General features: G+C 42.4%; 1 protein-coding gene across 1 annotated transcript in view; it reads left to right on the forward strand.

Annotated features, from left to right (window-relative positions):
- Nucleotides 1-14,409: 14,409 nt before the first annotated feature.
- CDH22 (cadherin 22) overlaps nt 14,410-20,655 on the forward strand; it is a 258,228-nt gene continuing 251,982 nt past the window's right edge. Inside the window, exon 1 of the mRNA XM_069953917.1 lies at nt 14,410-14,576. The gene's annotated coding sequence lies outside the window, so the exon portion shown is untranslated. The remainder of the gene's footprint in view (nt 14,577-20,655) is intronic.

Consider the following 20,655-nt stretch of genomic DNA (forward strand, 5'->3'; position numbering starts at 1 on the left):
TTGCATGAAGGCGTCGCATTAATTCCTAACAATCTGCTTTATATTCATGTTCCCTTTGCTGCTCGGGACGGTTAATGATGCACATTCTGTTGGGCCACATGTCTACCTTAATGTAAGCTGAACATATGGTCTAATAGACCTTTCCTTTGTAGAAGCTGTTGGACCTAAATTGTTGCAACTTGCAATTCCCTTAACCACAACACAGTTGCGATTGATCAATGGTTCCATATTTCCATTTACAGCCCACAGGAGTCCACTCTGTCTCTTTTGTTCTGCTTAATAGGGGTTTCTTCATTGCCGCGCACCCCTTCAAGACATGTCTCTGGAAGTTGATGTTTCGCGGTGGACAATGAAATTGGATTGTGTCTCCTGTTAATCTGGGCAGCTATGTGTGATGCTGTGTTCCTTTATACTCACTTATCATTAATGTGGCCCCATCTTCACCCAGAGATGTTACTCAGGGTCATCTACAACTTTATCCGATTTGTTTTTTTCGTTTTGCATGTCAAAGGGAAAATACGCCTCCCTTGCAATATCCATTAAAGCATTAAATGCATTTCTTTAACGGAGTCTCTTCTGAGTTTTTTTTTTTTTTTACTAGACAGAAGCAAGCTCAGCATTACCGCAAAGTAGCTGTGATGTGTATGACAAACACACGTGACGCCAGACGGCCATGCATTAACATCTTCATGGCCAGTCAGCATTGGTTTGTTAGATCCTCGCCGCAGTATAAGTAAGGTTAAAGGGGTAGTTCACAAAAAAAAAAAAATGGTGCCAAAAATTGCCAGAGATTTGTAATTTACTTCTATTAAAAAATGTTCTGTCTTCTAGTACTTATCAGCTGCTGTATGTCCTGCAGGAAGTGGTGTATTCCTTCCAGTCTGACACAGTGACAATTTTTTCTGTTCAGTCCAACCCCTAAATAGATTATAGTCTGCAAGACTGATATAATGAAATTTGCCAGCTAGGGCTAAAAGGGCATTCAGGTAGGGCCCCTAGCCCAGGACCACTAGAAATAATGCACCCCTATATTTTGTTTGGGGTGCATAAAAATAAATGGAGGAGTAATACTCTCCAACCCTGTTCCCACACAGCTGGTATTCCCTGCTCCTCACTGTTGTATCTTGGTTTCTGTCCTTTGTCCCAGACAGAATTGCCTGCTTAGCCAGTTACTGACTACGGCCGTGCCCCACCTCTGTCAGTGAGTAGATGTAAGGAAGACGGTAGTGTTAATCCAGATACGTAGTAGAAAGGACCCAGCACTCACCAAGTAGTTCTGCTAATTTAGTATAGTGCAGTAGACATCAGGTACAGTAAGGACGCATTTCGGCCAAGCATGGCCTTCATCAGCTATAGGAGTACTCCTTAAGTTGATGAAGGCCATGCTTGGCTGAAACATGTCCTTACTGTACCTGATGACTACTGCATAATAAATTAGCAAAAGTACTTGGTGAGTGCCGGGTCCTTTCTACTACCACATCTGTCAGTGACTGGCTGTCCTTGCGATCAGAACGCATCACAGGAACCTGGAGGCAGCAGTGAAGAGTTGGGACCAGGAGTTGTGGGGGATCACGGTAGGTGAGTATTGCTTTTTTTTATGTGTAATGAGCATCATTGATATTTTACTAAGTTCTCAATATGTTGATAAACTTTGTATTGAACAGGTCAGCAGAAGCACCATTTTGGGAACGAAACAGCTGTCACCGGCAAGTGCGCGTATCACCTAAGCGTTCTTACCTGCTGTTTTTATATGGACTTTTGAATAAAGGATCATGAATTATGGCTGAAATACGTGGTGAGTGGCGCTAATTTCTTAAGTGAATGTTTGTATTGAGCATAGGTGCATAAGGTTGTTACTGAATAGATGATAAGTAGATAGATAGATAGATAGATAGATAGATAGATAGATAGATAGTCAGATAGATATTATCATATCTCACTGTAGAATAAAAAAAAATTGAGAGTGCACTCACCCGTTAAAACATCCTTAATTCTAGTCTTAAATAGGATCCATAAAAACTTGGTGGCTACACACTGGCACCATCACTATCTCGACAGCTGTTTCGTGCAATCAATGCGCTTACTCTGATGTCAGAAGAAGTGCACGAAAAAGCTGTCACGACGGTGCCACCAAGTTTCTATGGATCCTATTTAATACTGGAATAAAGGAAATTTTAACGGGTGAGTGCACTCTCAATTTTTTTGCCTAGATACATATTATGCACTTATTACAATACAAATAATTGCGATCACTGATCTAATCTCAAGTTAGAAGAACCTGGCAATAGAAAATCCAAAGAAGTTGTCCTGCATGCTATGATAGGGCCTGAAACGTGTGTCTTTTGACTATGTGTATTTGCATGGGAATTAAAATGAAGCCACTTATTCATATGGCTAGCTGGACTACTCTTCTGTGTTTTCTGTGCTATATGCATCCCTGTATGTCCATGCTTCCTACGTGCAGCGCCTAGTAAGCTGGATATTCATCTGTATAAACCAGGCTATTGCTCTTGTAACATGCGGCTTCAGTCATAGACGTCAAAGGAATTTCCCTGCTGCTGAGTCCAGTAGTTAATCCAATTACAATCTGAACTGAGAAACCTTGAGAAACAGCTAACACATTTCAGACAAACCAGACAATATCAATAAGTGACAGGCTACAAGGAGCCCCATAACCTGCAGTACAGCTGGAGCGCTGCGCTCACACTCATAGGCTATTATTAATACACTTGATTAATCTATTCCTTATACTGGATCAAAAGCAGGAACATCATGTCGGCACTTGGTGCTCACTTATCATTCACATAGGTTGTTAGCACTTGAGACATCTGTCTGCCTGAACTAACCCTGAACTGGTGATAATGGGGTGAAGTACTATGTGCTATGTAGTATATTCCAGCTGCATCTTCTATAACATATGGAGAGTTTTATATTTTGGGTGGAAAGGGATTTACCATTATAAATAGACCATTAGGGCACATTCTGTATATTGATGGTCTAACATATATTACCATATATAAACTAATATATCTGTCTATTATCTATCTATCGATGTATCTATCTATCTATCTATCTATCTATCTATCTATCTATCTATCTATCTACCTATCTATCTATCTCCTATCTATATATCTATCTATCTATCTATCTATCTATCTCCTATCTATCTATCTATCTATCTATCTACCTATCTATCTATCTATCTATCTATCTACGAAAAAAAGCAGCGGCACTCAGGATATAAGGTGTAGGGGTGCCAGCGGTAAACACCCGAGTCCAGGGTGTATGCAGTATAAATCAAAAATATACCGCAGCACACCACAATTGCAATGAAAAAGAGTGGTTTATTTACCCATGTGAAAAAATATTTTTTCACATGGGTAAATAAACCACTCTTTTTCATTGCAATTGTGGTGTGCTGCGGTATATTTTTGATTTATCTATCTATCTATCTATCTCCTATCTATCTATATATCTATCTATCTATCTATCTATCTCCTATCTATCTATCTATCTATCTATCTATCTATCTATCTATCTATCTATATATCTACCTCCTATCTATCTATCTATCTTCTATCTATCTATCTCCTATCTATCTATCTCCTATCTATCTATCTATTTATCTATCTTATCTATCTATCTATCTATCTATCTATCTCCTATTATCTATCTATCTATTATCTATCTATCTATCTCCTATCTATCTATCTCCTATCTATCTATCTCCTATCTATCTATCTATCTATCTATTATCTATCTATCTATCTATCTCCTATCTATCTATCTATCTATCTATCTATTATCTATCTATCTATCTCCTATCTATCTATCTATCTATCTATCTATTATCTATCTATCTATCTGTCTGTCTGTCTATCTATCTACTGTATCTATCTATCTAGAAGTTCTTAGCATAAAAAGCTCACTCAATGACATGTTCTAATGTATTGTGCTGCTATGCCGACTGTGCGTTCTTCTTCCTCCAAGATGGTCAGTTTCTTCTCCTCCTCCGTGAAGCTGTAGCCTCAGAAGAGATCAGACAGCCTACTTGCAGTAAACCATGGGCACCAGGTGGTATTAGCTAGGGCTAGTTGCTGCCAGGTACCTCTGTGGCACTTGTCATGAGTGGTGTATGCCCTCCCTGGATCCCAAGCCTGTTTAAGTGGTAGGTAGTCCCTGGTGTTCCCTGTGGTGTATAGGTTCACTTGAGTAACCACAGAGTCCAGGATATCTTAACCACTTGATTACTTTACTGGCGCAGTTCTTAAAGAGGCTGTACAGGTTAAGTTTAGGAACAAGTGTAGGTAAAGCAGTTTGCACTTCAGTATGATTGCCAATCCCTTGAAATACAAGAGGTAGTTTGAAAGAGCATACTTGTGTTGCAAAGTCTCTTAGGTAGGTTTTAGATAGAAAACTTGTACAGGAGATAGGGGGCCATCTTCGGGACCAACCTAGGCAGTGCAGAACTTGGTCAGGGTGACCTTAATACTTGACTGTTGATAAAAGAAATTTGTACTCATGGTTTAGAGAATACACAAGAGATCACACAGTGCCAGATCCATGAAAACGGCCTGGGCTTGGACATCTAGTTGTAGCTAATCCTTCAAGATTACCCAAGGATATTGAGCAAGGTTCAGTGGGGTACTTCGGCTTTACTTGCTCTTTGCCAACCACTGGGGATAGTCCTGCACAGCTAAAGGACTTCCTGAGAAAACTTTGTAAAATGTGGTCACCCCAGATGTACACAATTTTTAGACCCCCTTATTGGTAGTTGCCCCTCTTAGGGTTTAGTAGGCCATATACGTACTTGCATGAGGCTTGAGAAGAAATTAGTCTCTGACAGAATCAGGCACATGGCCACAAAGGCCAGGCCCTGAGGGGAACTCTCTCTGGAACAGCAGTCTTAACTGGAACCAACCTGAACTCAACAACAACCACTCTCAGACTGGACTACTCCCCTATTGGTGGGGGAGAATATAAGGCAACTCGACATCCCATTAATAGGACTTTCTAGAAAAAGCCTGTGATAGGCTAAGAGAGTGGGACTTGTCTGGCAATCATGCTTATGCACGAGCAAAACATCACATAACATACATAATGCATTAACCCCTATTGACTTCAATGTGCTGAAAAAATAAGGCAATACTCAGTGGTGGCATCTTGTGGCCAAAAAGTTGTAAGACAGTTCTGAAAATACAATTTAGGATTCCTATACAAAATAACCTTCAAAGCCAAATAGACTAAAAGAGGAACCCATTAATAAACCCATGGGTCCCCGGACATTATATCCTGAGTGGGCTTCCCTCACTGCCGAGTATCTAAAGCAGTGTACCAGACAGTGGGCCTCATCCTGCATGGCCTCCTGGTTGCACAGATGGCACAGTCTGTTCTCCCTGGGCATGGGGGTCTGTCTGTGCCACCCTGACTCCATGGCCTGGATGTGGGTGCTGATCTCTGGGGTTCTCTTGTTACTCCAGCCTGTAGTCTCTGGGATAGAGACTCTGGGAGTTCCTAGGATGTTCTGACCATTTTTCTTGGCTTCTATTTATTGTATTTTTGTAGCTTTTGTCAGGTGGTGCGGGGTGATATTCTGGTGGAACTGGGTTTGAATGAATTGATTTGGAGGACATAGTTCACCTGGGGCCCCTTGGTGTAGCATAGGACAGTATGAGAGCGCCCTCTTCTGGATTGCAGATCTGCCCAGCTCAGCCCAACAGGCACTGTATAATGTACCCTGATGGACTTGAAGGAGATATTTGCAGAATTTGATGTAGAAAATTTCTGTTAGGCTGGAATCCCACCTTGAAGAGTCTGTGTACATGTGAGGGTCTGTCTATCCATCCAAGTTCAGATGTAAGCAGCATTACAAGTGAAAATTAAACTGTGGTGCCAGCAGGTTCAATCTTAGATCCCAGATCCACATGTATGTAGTTGTGGTGGTTCTTTATACTATCGGTCACACACTGAGGTGGTACCGGTGACGCCACTTCTATGGTAGTTAGTAGTGCAGTACAGCCTAGCCAGTGATGGTACCGTCGTGAAGCCAGGGCTAGTTCAGCACACAGGATCAGTGTTACACCTGCTTTTAGTTGTGGCTTGCTGTACTGTTCCCCAATGGTCGGTGACCTGCAGGGTTGTGATGGGTCCCTTGGGCTCTCATCACAGTGGCCCAGAGTGGGGAGATAACCCACCTGCACTATCGGTACCACCACCCACAGAAATGGGAAAGTAACCCTTTAGCAGCTACAGCTGTAAAACATATAACAGAGTTTAAACATAATACTGGCACCTAGTGGTGAAACTAAAGAGTGCTTCCTTTATCACCACTAAAGGGATAACTTTGCGACAGGTGCCATATAAGGAACGCCTGTGGTGGGACACCACATAGTGATAAACCGGTAGCACTTTCAGATGTAGTGAAGTCATCTATCTATCAATCTATCTGTATTTATTCTATCTATCTACTATCTATCTCTCTCTCTTGCATATATACTTATTTCTCTCTGATATCTCCATATCTATTCATCTGTTGTCTATTTTTCATCTATCTATCAATCTATCTATCTGTATCTATTCTATCATCTATCTATCTATCTATCTATCTATCTATCTATCTATCTATTATCTATCTATCTATCTCCTATCTATCTATCTATCTATCTATCTATCTATCTATCTATCTATCTATCTATCTATCTCTGTCTTTTGCATACCTATTGTATCTATCAAATCTGGTTATTTCTCTCTGATATCTCCACATCTATTTATCTGTTGCCTATTTGTCCCCTAGCTCTCTATTACCCATCTATCTGTATATTCTATCTATTTTATCTTTACCTATAAAGCCAGGATAGAATCATGTAACTAACACCATTAGTCTCGTCAGTGTTCTTCATCCTCCTCCAGTCCGTGTCTTCCTCCGCAGTTGCTCCATGAAGTCTGGTAATGGTTGCCTAGTACTTATATGTTCGCTTAGCTGGTATTTTCTGTGCAGCTGAAAATCTCATCTTCCTCATTTTTTTCCAGCCCTGTAGAATATTTCTGCAGCAATTTTCAGAAAGTGAGAATTAGGCTTCAGGGATTAGTGATTGAGAGCTGACTTTGTGGAAAGTCAGTTTAGGCACCAACTACATAATGATGACAAGACACCAAAGGTCCAGCCATGATTACCCAAGAGGGAAACCGGGATATGCCAAGCGAAAGACGCATTAGCGGGCTGGATAACATGCAACCCGGTAATGAGTGAGGGGCAACATTAGAGCGCAGCCAGCTGAGCGCAGAGACTTTTGTGAGACAGAGAAAAATAGCTTCTGTACTGTCACAATTATTCAGGAGGGAGAGACACTTGTTCACCAGGCTCTACATAATGTCATTGCCGTGTAATAGCGAGCATGTGTTTTCATCCATAAGCGCACAAGCCATCTAGGACGCTATGCAGAACACCCCGCTGCAGGAGCCGCTTGCTTCTGTGAACTCTGTGTTCTGTTGCTCTGCCAACTGCTTGGCATTGCTAAAGGTATCGCACATCTCATGCATAAATTTTCAGAAATGTTGATTTTTTTTTTTTTTTTTTTTTACTGCTGTTCGCCCTATGTACCAATTTTCTGATTACTCTACCCATTAAATATGCTATATGGAGCATAGCAGAGCTGAATGTGTTTATTCAGCAGAGCGTTTTTGTATAGAAGTGCAAATTCAACCTATTGTCGTTTCTTAGCTCGATAAATTCCAGGGGTTTAGTTTTCAGAAACGTTCGAATTTGCACTCATTTATATTAAAGTGTATTCTCTATTTTTTTTTTTTTAAATCAGTCGGTGTCAGGTAGTTATACAGATTTGTAAATCACTTCTATTTAAAAATCTCAAGTCTTCCTGTACTTTTCAGGTGCTGTATGGCCTGCAGGAAGTGGTGTATTCTTTCCAATTTGATGCGGTGCTCTCTGCTGCCACCTCTGTCCATGTCAGGAACAGCAACAGTAGAAAAAAACTATAGAAAACCTCTCCTGCTCTAGACCAGGGATGTCAAACTCAGGCCCTCCAGCTGTTGCAAAACTACAAGTCCCATCATGCCTGGACAGCCAAAGCTGAGTTTGACACATCTGCTCTAGACAGTTACAGCGCAAAGAGCACTGTGTCATATTGGAAAGAAAGAAGAATAAAAAAACTTTTTGCTAAGCTCATAAGGAACCCGGTCCAAGATGGCAGCCTCACATTTTATTACACTTCCTAAGCTTATGCTTACCTGTCCGCGCTCCCCTTATATCCTCCTATGGGTCTTCTAGTGTCCCCTGCCTGCTCAGCCAATCACTGGCCGTGGTGCTGTCTCATCTGTTGGTGACTGACTGAGTGTGCTATGATTTCCAAGAAGAGAGTGACAGCCTAATCAGTCAATTACTGACTGACACAAGAGAGCGCCGCAGTCAATCTGTCTTGAAAGTGAGGGGTACACTGGAGACTCATAGGAGGACATCATGGGAGTGTGGATAGGTAAGTAGTGATGTACATAGTATACACTCTGGCTGGGATCCCTATCAGCCGCAGGAAAAACTGACATGTCAGTTTTGTGTGGCTGCTATTCATTGAATAGCGAGCGCACAACATCGACAGCTAACACAATGGGGAGTGTGGCTCTGGCCGCACTCTCCATTATGTGCAATGGTGTGCACACAGATGCGCCCGCATCCCAATTTAATAGAAATGACGTTTATCTGGCCGGTACTGCAGTAGCGGCTGGGATAAACTTCACCGACACCAGCCGTTCTGTGACACGGCCGGGTCACAGAACGGCCGGTGTTTTACAGTGTGTGAACCCGGCCTCAATGTAGTCCTGTGTCTGGTACGGCTGTTTGGAGCACTGTGCTCCAAATGGCCTTTCCGGACACAAGATTACATGAAATCTGACCGGAAACTGCACAGAGGATGAAGGTAAGAGACATACCTTCATCCTCAGCACCCAGTGCACAATAGATTCATCTAACCTGCTGATAGTTCCCCTTTAAACTGTATTACACACTGCATGAGTTAATCTGGCTACCTGGAATATCAAGACAAATAAAAGCCAGTTTGATTTCTGAAGATTGCGTCCTTCGTCCGCCAAGGTCATCATACATTACACACGCTACACTTATTACAAGAAACATGGCTAAGTTCAGCCTCGCTCCAAATCTACACGCACAATGTTATTTTAAAATCCAGCACAGTATATGTAAAAGAAAAAAAACATGGAGATTTATTAAAAACTATTAATATACAAGCAGCAAGAAAAAAAAAAAAAGCCACGTCTGCTGCAGCAAGTCTCACAGCCAGCAGGATGATTTGCTTAATGATCCGGCTAATTCAGAAGCTGACTATATGTAAAGTAACCCATGAAGAAAGTGAAGAGGATACATCAATATTACTTGTTCGCAACATCATTTTCAAAAAATACATATTTTTCCAATTTTTTACCCCAGTTCTCGGATGCTGTCTTGCTTTGGCTTAAACATTCATACCGTACAACCCATCATCCTCAACCCAACCGATCCCGCCATGTCATCCATCAACTCCAGCAAACACCATCTTTTATAACCAAGAGGAGAAATGAAGCTCTGCCTTTAGCGCCTGTTCCCATGTTTCATTGCTGAGTAATAGGATGTTGATTTCAAGGGAAATCCGAGTCACCGACCCCCTGTTTGCACAGTCTGAAATACATCACATATTTCCTACAGAACTCAATTGGATGTGGTTGTGGGTGGGCATTTGCAGAATACATACAAGTTCTAAGCCAAATATGTATAAATACACACCATGGGGCGTATTTATAAAAATTTCTTTCAAAAAAATTTTTGGGGTGGAAAAATGTTGCAACTTTTTGCTACCAATCTCAGTAAGTGGTCGGTCGGGGCTTGGCACAAAGGGGCTCCTACATGCACAAAATGTAGATAAGATATGATGGTCCAGTCCTGTCCTTGGCACTAAATATATGCCTCCTTAAAGGGGCACTCTGGCAAAAATCTTTTTCTTTCAAATGAACTGGTTTCAGAAAGTTATATAGATTTGTAATTGTAATTTGTAAAAATCTCAAGTTTTTCCATACTTATTAGCTGCTGTATGTCCTGCGGGAAGTGGTGTATTCTTTCCAGTCTTACACTGACAGTGCTCTCTGCTGCCACCTCTGTCCGAGACAGAAACTGTTCACAGAAGGAGGGGTTGTCTATAGGGATTTGCTGCTACTCTGGACAGTTCCTGACATGGACAGAGGTGGCAGCAGAGAGCACCGTGTCAGACTGGAAAGAATACACCACTTCCTACAGGGCATACAGCAGCTGATAAGTACTGGACAACTGGATATTTTTAAATAGAAGTAATTAACAAATGAATATAACTTTTTGAAACCAGTTGATTTGAAAAAATAAATAAATAAAATAAATAATAATAATAATAATAATAATAATAATAATAATTAACTGGAGTACCCCTTTAAATAGGTCATCCAGGATGGGAAATACATAGCTGCTTTCTTCCAAGCACTCTATCATACTCTAGGTTGTTTGTGATATTTCAGTTTGGCTTTATTTAGTTCAATGGATTTGAGCTGCAATACCATACAGAAACTGAGGATAAGAGTGGCGCTGTTCCTGGATAACCCCTGTAATATAATATACAGTAAAGACCTCATAAGTGCCTCGTCTTTATGTATACTTTATTGCTTAATTCAAGCCTCAGTATAAGATACTGATGTACAGAAACTACCTGTGCAGAACTACATCAGCATCTTATACTCCCGACCGATTACTGTATCGGTGCCAATTGACCAAAGTGTTGCCCATTCCATGATAGTACTATAGTGAGTCTACAGGTCCGTAGTCTGGCCAATAGAAGGTGTGGAAATCCTTTTGCTTACAACTTTAGCCCCCCTTTGCATGAAACCCTATAAAAATAGATGAAGGGGTTGCTTAGAGGGTTATACTTTGTAAAAAAAAAAAAAAAAAGGTTAAAAATTGTAATTGTTACACTTTTTTGTACTTTTTATAAATTTACATTTTTACATTGAGTGGCAGCAATAAGGGGCGACATCCCCTCTGCTGCCACCAGTGGCTATGTCTGGAATTACAGGGCTGCTCTAGCCCTGGTCCTAGCCAAGTGGCATAGACTGTATCAGCACCATGGTTTCTCAGTGGGTAGCAAGGTTACCTTGCATCTCTGGATTTACACCCCACTATTATCTACAAGGTCTTTTTATGTTTGCATGGGTTTCCTCATGCAAAAAAAAAATCGCATTCAGAGAAATAATTTAAGATGTTCAGACCAGTAGAAAACCTCTCCTGCTCTGGACAGTTCCTGACATAGACAGAGGTGGCAGCAGAGAGCACTGTGTCAGACTGGAAAGAATACACCACTTCCTGCAGATCATATAGCAGCTGATAAGTACTGGAAGACTTGACTTCCTTAAATAGAAGTAATTAACAAACTTATATAATTTTTAGACACAATTTTTCTTCTTTGGTGTACCCCTTTAAGTGATTGAAAAAAAATTCAATAAAATATTTTGAAACAGAAAAACCCTCCTTCTGTGAACAGTTCCTGTCTCGGACAGAGATGTCAGCAGAGAGCACTGTGTCAGACTGGAAAGAATATACCACTCCCTGCAGGACATACAGCAGCTGATAAGTACTGGAAGGCTTGAGATTTTTAAATAGAAGTAAATGACAAATCTATATAACTTTCTGCCACCAGTTGATTTGAAAGAAAAAGATTTTTGCGGAGTACCCCTTCAAAAGCTAAAGAGGAACTCCCTCCTTTTGCACTTAGTTTCCTCAAGGATCCCATAATTGCACATCCCAGCGATACATCAGAACAAGATGATAATGCTCCTTTATCATAAGAACAATTTGCTGCTACGGGGAACGGCTCCAATAACGACATTACATTGAGGAATTGTCAATAAAGCAATTCCAATAGATTCGTGTAGAGTCGCCAAAAAGCGCACACATCGCTGTAACTGCATTGTCATTCCAAGATGCTTTAGCGTCAAGAACTACAAGTCCCAGCATTCAAAGTCTAACGACATTGGGCTGGGTTCACACTACGTCTTTGCAATCTGTTTTTCGCAAAAACGGATGCATCCCTTTTTTTAACATACGCAAAGACGTAGCTGACCTTATTTTTGTGTACGTTAAAAAAAACCAGATGCGTTTTAATCCATTTTTTTTTTATAATGGAAGTCAATGGTAAAACGGATCAAAACGGATGCACACGAATGCAGTACATGTTCCATTCCAATGTTTTCCATCTGTTTTTCCATCCGTTTTTTGCAAAAACGGATAAAAAAAAAGCGGATTGCAAAAACTGAGTGTAAACCCAGTCTTCAGCGTACGTTTTTTCTATCCATTTGTGTGCATCCCTTTTGATCCATTTTTCCATTGACTTCCATTTAAAAATCTCAAGTCTTCCCATACTTATCAGCTGTTGTATGCCCTCCAGGAAATGTTTTTTTTTTCTTTCCAGTCTGACACAGTGCTCTCTGCTGACATCTCTGTCTGGACAGGAACTGTCCACATTAGCAGCTCAGGACAGTTCCTGACATGGACAGAGGTGGCAGCAGAGAGCACTGTGTCAGACTGGAGAGAATACACCATTTCCTGCAGGACATGCAGCAGCTGATAAGTACAGGAAGACTTGAGATTTTTAAATAGAAACGGATGCACACAAATGCATTCCATGTTCCATTCCAGTGTTTTCCATCTGTTATTCCATCCGTTTTTTTGCAAAAACGGATAAAGAAATCGGAGTGTAAACCCAGCCTTCAGCGTACTTTTTTTCATCCATTTTTTGCAAAAAACAGACGAAAAACAGATGGAAAAACGGATGCATTTGTGCGCATCCGCTTTGATTCATTTTTTCCTTGACATCCATTTAAAAATCTCAAGTCTTCCCATACTTATCAGCTGCTGGATGTCCTCTAGGAAATGTTTTTTTTTCTTTCTTTTCAGTCTGACACACTGCTCTCTGCTGACATCTCTGTCTCGACAGGTACTGTCCAGATTAGTAGTTCTCGGCAGTTCCTGACATGGACAGAGGTGGCAGCAGAGAGCACTGTGTCAGACTGGAAAGAATACACCACTTCCTGTAGGACATACAGCAGCTAATAAGTACTGGAAGACTTGAGATTTCTAAATAGAAACGGATGCGCACAATTTTTTTTGGCAAAAATGGATGAAAAAACATAGCCTGTCTGAACTCAACCTAACAGTTGTTTCCTGTATCCAAACTTTAATCGTGAATGAAATACTGTAACTGTAGTCGGATAGAGAACTACAAGACAATTTCCATCTACAGATGGGAGAATTTATTCGTCAGATTCAAGATGCACAGGAAATCAATAGAGAAGGGATTTTACAAAGAATCACTTAGCGCCATTTGCACGCCTAGCTATAGCAGGGAGGTTATTCTGGGACATGTAGTTCCTGAAGCTGGAGTATAGGAGGTCTCAAGCCTCGGTGATGCTTGAGCTTTTGCCTCTGCACAGAAAAAGACCAAGTTAGATTTCCTGAATCTATTAGCAGCTTACGCCACGGTGATAAATTGACACCTTAAACTGTAAGAAAACCCTTTAAGCCTATCGTATGTGTTCAGAGCGGCCATGGCCGACATACGGCGGGGCGTGCAAGGGTTACGTTAGGTAGACGCAAAGAAGTTGCATTGGCTTCCTAAGGGCAGTGAGCAGTATAGGATGTCACTGTGTCCTTGGCAAACTCCACTTGTCCCTCCCCGATAGAAGAAGAAGAAGAAGAAGGAGAAGAAGAAGAAGAGTTCTGTTAATGTGGATGTAAGATTAAGGGGGGGGGGGGTGACATCCTGGGGGACAAGAGCCTCAACCATCAAAACGGCCATTTGCTGAGCATCGATATCCCTATGTGACCTGTCGGATGAAGTCACGTCTGTTCTATGATGTCTTGAAGGGGAGAATTTTTGCATGAGAAATAAGTGCGGTTGGGTGTGGAATAAGCGAGAGGGGGAAAAAAAAGGAAAAAAAAGGCGATCGCCCCCACCTAATGTGATCAAAAAGCAATACTTAACCAAGCCACTCCATAGGGGCCAGCATTTCACTGCTGCGAAATCTCCGGCTGCGCCCACCCGTCACTCAATGGTTAATCTATTCGAGACGGCACGCTGACAGATAAAAGAGTTAACGGCCGAGGGGGGGCTTCGCAGCTGATCCCCTGAGTTGGTGCCAGTTAAAGGGATTTCCTAAGAATCCGATCCCCCCTACAGGATTTAGTGGCCTCCTCCAGCCCAGCTCAGTGAGCAGTAAGCAAGTCTCACATCTTGCTCCTTTCCTTGTGCATTCCCAGAGTCTCCAGCAGGGGAGAGCAGGAGAGGGGAGCCCGGCTTCTTCTTCTTCTTCTTCTTCTTCTTCTGTCTCCTACACATTCCCAGTCCCCTTTCCCAGACAGCGCTGGATGCTCCTTGTGGATCACAGCATGGAATGGGGATTGGAGGATGCTATCTAGCTGGGTGGGCAAAGAAGCAACCTGTCTACCAGTCCCCCCACTGTAGGACCCCCCTCAAGGCTGGAGAGAAGAGGCTGAGAAGGTAGGACTGTGTGTGTGCGAGCTGGCACAGGGAGGGATGTGTCTGAATGGAGCTGTGTCTGTGCGGACAGAATAGGTGTCTGTGTTCACTTGGAGAAGAAGAAGAAGAAGCACATGTGGAAGGAGGTTGCTTCTTTTCCTCTTTTCCTGCTTATATGTATAGGCTTTTTTTTTTTTTTTTTTAGATCTGTATATAGGTGGGTGGGTATGTCACAGCCTTTAAAAGTGCAGAAAACACGGTCGTCAATTTTTGCCTTCACAGTTTTAAGACAGGATAAGTTCCTGTAATACCATGCAGGGCACCGTGCCACCCAACCGTGTCTGTGTGCCTGAGCGACAGAACACACATTGTGCATGACAGCAATAGGAAGCCAGTACTGCCTGGGCATTCTCTAAGCATGTGTGTGCAGCTTACATGACACCCTACATAGTGCTGTAAAATACGCTACATTGCTACGGGCACATGTGCCACCTAATACGACGCCAGTCATAGAATTGCAGCATTTACTGCATTGCTATAGTCAGCACTATATATAGTAGCATGTTACAAACCATGGAAGTTAGTGAGTCACAGGTACACAACCCAGCGTCTGGCGTATAATTAATACAATGTTTGATGTCTAGCTGGGTCTCCGTCATAATACACCAATGCAAAGTTTGCTGTGATAAGCACCTATTGTATATATACCGTGAGTCATTGACATGTGTCAGGTGTTGAATCACCAAAAAAAAAAAATCACAATGACAATAGCACAACCTGGTGACAGCACATTGCTTATACTGTATATATATATATATATATATATATATATATATATATATACATATATATATATATATATATATATATATGTGTGTGTGTGTGTAGAAAATGCCAGCCATGTGGTTAATAGTTACAATATACCTACAGTAACACAACACCATCTGTCAATGGAACACAACAAGCAGATTATGTGTGTAAATAACGCAAGATCCGCCATGTGTTCCTGCCAGGCAACCCAAACTTCACATTCTAACAACCTGTGTGATGATACATATGGCATCTGGCATATATACCACACACACACGGAACAATAACAAATTGCTTGTAGATGGGAAAGCTATCACTGGATCTCGCTACTTGTTGAATGCTGTAAAGATGGGGTAAAATGTGTTCTGTATCATAACAAAACTATTAGGAATGATGCAATAGATGCAACATAGAAGATATCTGCAGGGCTGGGAAAGGCATCATGGGTTAGACGGACAGCTTGATGAGACCTGCATGTCTGGTATTTTTGGCAAGGAGGCTGCCATGATGTTACTAGTCATTGTCGAGTCCAAATGCCCAAACAGTCTGGTCTATAAAGAGGTTGTTTAGGGACATGATTTTTTTTTTTTTTTACAAGACTGGCACATGTTGAGCAAAAAAAAAAAAATTGTCATACTCACCTACCCCAGTCCCCCACCACAGCTGTTGTTCAGATGTCTCCTGATTCTAGCTTATTACTGCTGCTTTTTGGTTCCTGTGATAAGTTGTCTTAAGGCCCTATTACACTGAACGATTATCGGCGGTTTTCGTCCCATATCGGGCGTTGCGGCCGATAATCGTCCCGTGTAATAGAAGGGAATGATTAGTCGACATGAACGTGTTGAAAGACAAACTACTATGATAGCAGCAATCTGCTGTCGTCACTCCGTGGAATAGGAGCAGCGGCAGCAGACTGCTGCTATCTGCTATGGGCTGCCTGGGCGATCCTGCGGCCTCCCCTGCTTTTACCCGCTCTCTGCCGGAGCATGTAATAGCTCTGACAGAGAGCGGGGGACAAGGAGCAAACAAGCGCTGACAGCCCCATGTAATAGGGGCTTTACTAAGAACTACCAGGACACCTCTGCAGCCTGTAATAGACTGAGTAAGACTCAACCCAATAACCAGGAAGAGGCAGTGATAGGTAGAAACAAGGAATTCATTGAAAAACCAAAAAAGTCATACTTACCTTCCCCAATCCCCCACTACAGCTTTTGTTCAGATGTCTCCTGATTCCCACTTTTAGTTCCTGTGATAAGTTGTCTCACTAGGAATTGCCAGGACATTGACAGCCTGTAATTGGCTGAGTAACCCTACATTCTGTAATGTGCGACCCAGAAGCAGCAGTGACAAGCAGAGAGCAGAAAGCAGTGGTGACAAGCAGGGAGCAGGAGACATCTGCAGGGGATCAGGGTAGGTGAGTATTACTGCATTATTTTTTACATGCACACAGCCATATGTTAAAATGCTTTGTCTCCAGACAACTTCTTTGATTATAGGCAGTAAATTAATTATATAGCTTTTACATATGAGTTTTAATTACCGGTAACAAGAGGAAATTAAGAGAATATCCAGTGGAAAAAAATAATGGTTAAAATTGTTACTTACCTTCCGAATCCTCTTCTGCTGCCATTCTGATACTGATTGTGTCCTCATTGATCTAGTCATGACACGCAGGAAATGGCTCTCATCCAATCAATGGACATTCTCTTTGTCACATCTTAATCAATGGTGAGGTATAGTACATAGTAGATATGAGACTTATATGTAATTGGAGCGCTAGATCTGTTTGGGCCCACTATTGTTACCATTACCAGGTGTTTTCAACTAGACAAGAATGCCTGAGTCCGATCGTTCAGCATTTCAAAATGGATGGCTGAAAAAGTTGGAATGCCGCCCTAGGGAATCCAGAAAAACATGGATACAGCCATTGCCATTGCATATAGCCATTGAGTCACACTCATCTCTATTCTGAACACTTCTCCACTCAACAGGTGTTTCTGTGTGAAAAACCAAGAAAAGCATAAAACATTAGAAACTGTTTAATGTTCTGCATTAGTGAAGACTACAGAAGAGAAGGATTTAGGGGTGATGATTCCTGACAGCCTTAGGCCATGTTCCCACTTTGCAAGAGACTGGCCGTTCCGTGACCCGGCCAGGTCACGGAACGGCCGGTGTCAGATAAAATCATCCTGACAGTACTGCAGTACCATCTGGATGATATTTACTGGCGCTGAATTCCCCGCTGCTCACGTGGAGCGCGCGGCCAGAGCTGCACGCTCCATTGTGAGCACTGACAGGTTCTCTGCGGCCGCTATTCAATAAATATCATCTACAGAAAACTGATATGTTAGTTTTTTGCGGCGCCGCTAGGGATCCCGGCTGGAGTGTACACCATGGGGGTGATTTATCAAACATGATGTAAAGTGAAACTGGCTCAGTTGCCCCTATTTACCAATCAGATTCCACCTTTCATTTTCCAAAAAGTCTGGGAGGAATGAAAAGTGGAATCTGATTGGTTGCTAGGGGCAACTGAGCCAGTTTCACTTTACACCATGTTTGATAAATCTCCCCTTATGTGTATACACTTCTGCTGGGATTCTATGCTTTCACATACAACGTGTGCTTTATAAATCACGGCCGTAATTTCTACCACACATACGTTATGTGAACATAGCCTTAAAATGTGTCAACAGACACCAGGCTGCATTTTGTGTGGTACAACCAGGGGGACATAGTGATCCCGCTGTATAAACCACATTTGGAACACTGGTGCCCAGTTCTGGAGACCTCACCTACAATAAGATTGAAAAAATAGAACGGGTCCAAAGACGAGTTACAAACATGGTGGAAGGTCTTAAGCCTAACACTTTGATCAGGTTGTCCATGAGGGCCAACTCTCCTGCTCTCCTGAAATGGGAGGGACGATGTACGATCCAGATAGGAGGGGGTGAGCCCATGCTGGTTTGGGCCTCTTCTCCTCTCCGTACACACCTTATCCAAGTCCATCATTTGCCACACAGATTCGGCTTCCATCCAGGAACAGAAAGCAGATCATTTCCAAGTAAATGTATTTTAGATGTTCATGTTTCTGAGGTATAACACATTGCTTCACTCTCTATTACAGCAAAACAAATATGTTTAGGTTTAGATCCGCTTGGAAAACACAGCGTGATATTGTGGAGACGCAGATTACAGACTTGGCACGGCTAATATTTTAATTTGACGGGACTGATTACATTATGAGTTTTCAGACATTCGGCAATATGTAAGATACAACCCACCTTCTGAAGTGGTAATTTGTTAGGATTAGGCAAATCACCTCTGAGGGTGAGGGACGTATTACACGGCACGATAATCCGGATAAGCGAGTGCTGATCTGCTAGATCGGCACTCGCTTACTGAGCCTATTACATGGCTCGATAATAGGCTCAGTAAGCGAGTGCCGATCTAGCAGATCATTAGCAACGTCGGTGCAGCCCTCTGCTTTCTAAGTGTAAAATAATAAACTTTATACTTACCTCTCCATGCTCCCCAGTGTTCTCGCTTCTGCCTGCTCCCTGCAGCTGCAGAGCCAGTCGATTGGCTGAGCAGCCTGTCACTTCAAAGACCATTGTAGAGCGGCAGCAAGAAGTGGGCAGAAGTGAGAACAGGGCGGATGGATAGGTAAGTATAAAGTTTTTTTTGTTTTTTTTTTACACAGTCGTCAGCCATCAGACAGGATTATAAGGCAGGATCAAAAGACTCGATCAGCCAATAAGCATCGTTGTCTTTATTAGACAGAACAATAATCTGCCGGATCAACCCAATCGGCTTCTAAAGAACATTATACTTGCAGTATACATAATTATAGAAATTCTTCAGTTCTACTGGACTGAGTGTCGGACTGGGATATCAGGGGCCCACCTGAGGAAATGATCCTGGGGGTTACACCAATCAGGAACCAGTAAGAAACTAAATTTCAGTCAGTGTTAGTGCAGGTTCTAAAGCTGGGGGCCCACCGGGGGATCCTTCGGTTCTCCGGTGGGTCAGTCCGACGCTGGCTGGACTACTTTTTTACTGTTATATATCCAATATCCAAGAGCATGTTTTACCATAGGAGTAGTTTATGTGGATGCAGTAGGGCCTATGAAGATTGAAGCCCAGCTTTAAAAGGGTTATCCAGGATTAGAAAGAACAGGGCTACTTTCTTGCAAAAACAGCTCCACCCCTGTACCCATGTTGTATGAGGTATTGCAATGTAGCTGCATTCATTTCAATGGAACTGAGCTACATAACGCCACCCAACCTGAGAACAGGAGTGGCACTATTTCTGGAAGAAAGCTGCCATGTTTTTCTAAAGCAATGGAGAGGAGCAAACGAGCGCTGTCAGCGCTCGCTTGCTACTCATTTTCCGCTCGCTACCAGCGCCATTACACATGTCGGCAGCAAGCGTGTGAGTACAGGGGGGACCGCTGGGAGCTGCGCGCGGGGAGGTCGGGGGTTGCTGCCCGGGTGATCGCTTGATCGTCCGGGCAGCCCATTGCAGATCTTACAGAAGACGATTATCGCCCGTAACGGACGATAATCGTTTCGTGTAATAGGGTCTTTAGCCTGAATAACCCCTTTAAATTCACACAAGATTCCCACTGCTTGCAGGTACCATAGGTGACACAGGGGTCATGCAACCCTTTATCTTTACAAGGGATAGGACCTGGATGTTGTGATGTCCAAATGTTCTTCATTTTGATGCATTTCCCCTCATATCCATCTCCGTGAAGAAATTGCATAACGTCCAAGCACAAGGATTAGAATCAGCATCTAGGTATATTAGTGCATTAGCTGTGAAATTGTCCTGTCTTATCTGCCCCCGGCTCAGATTGCCTTCTGTGCCGCCATAGCCATGTACTCCAAATGCTGTAATGGCGCCTCAGACAACAGGTTGCCTATATATCCTATGCCAGTAGCTGCTAGTAATTTATTAGAGCTGCATCTGTAGGTCACAGGTTTATGTTATAGCAAGGTAATGACGGAATACGTCATCAAACCAGTGAGCGATGAGGCTGCTTACGTGATGGCGTTCTCTACAACAACAAACCCTTCCTTCTACTCTCATAAGAGAATGGTTACTCCGAATAGATGTCAACAGGCAGGAGAAACAGATGCAGCAAACTTTCACTTGGCATTTAACACATCACAACGCATTGAAAATGTCGAGTTAACGTTTGCCGCCTCACGGTATGCAACGCAGTGAATGTCAAGTTAACGTTTACTACATCTGTATAAAGAGCAAGAGCGCATTTTACTTGGTGAG

This window comes from Dendropsophus ebraccatus, chromosome 14 (genome assembly GCF_027789765.1).
Source record: "Dendropsophus ebraccatus isolate aDenEbr1 chromosome 14, aDenEbr1.pat, whole genome shotgun sequence".
Classification (NCBI taxonomy): domain Eukaryota; kingdom Metazoa; phylum Chordata; class Amphibia; order Anura; family Hylidae; genus Dendropsophus; species Dendropsophus ebraccatus.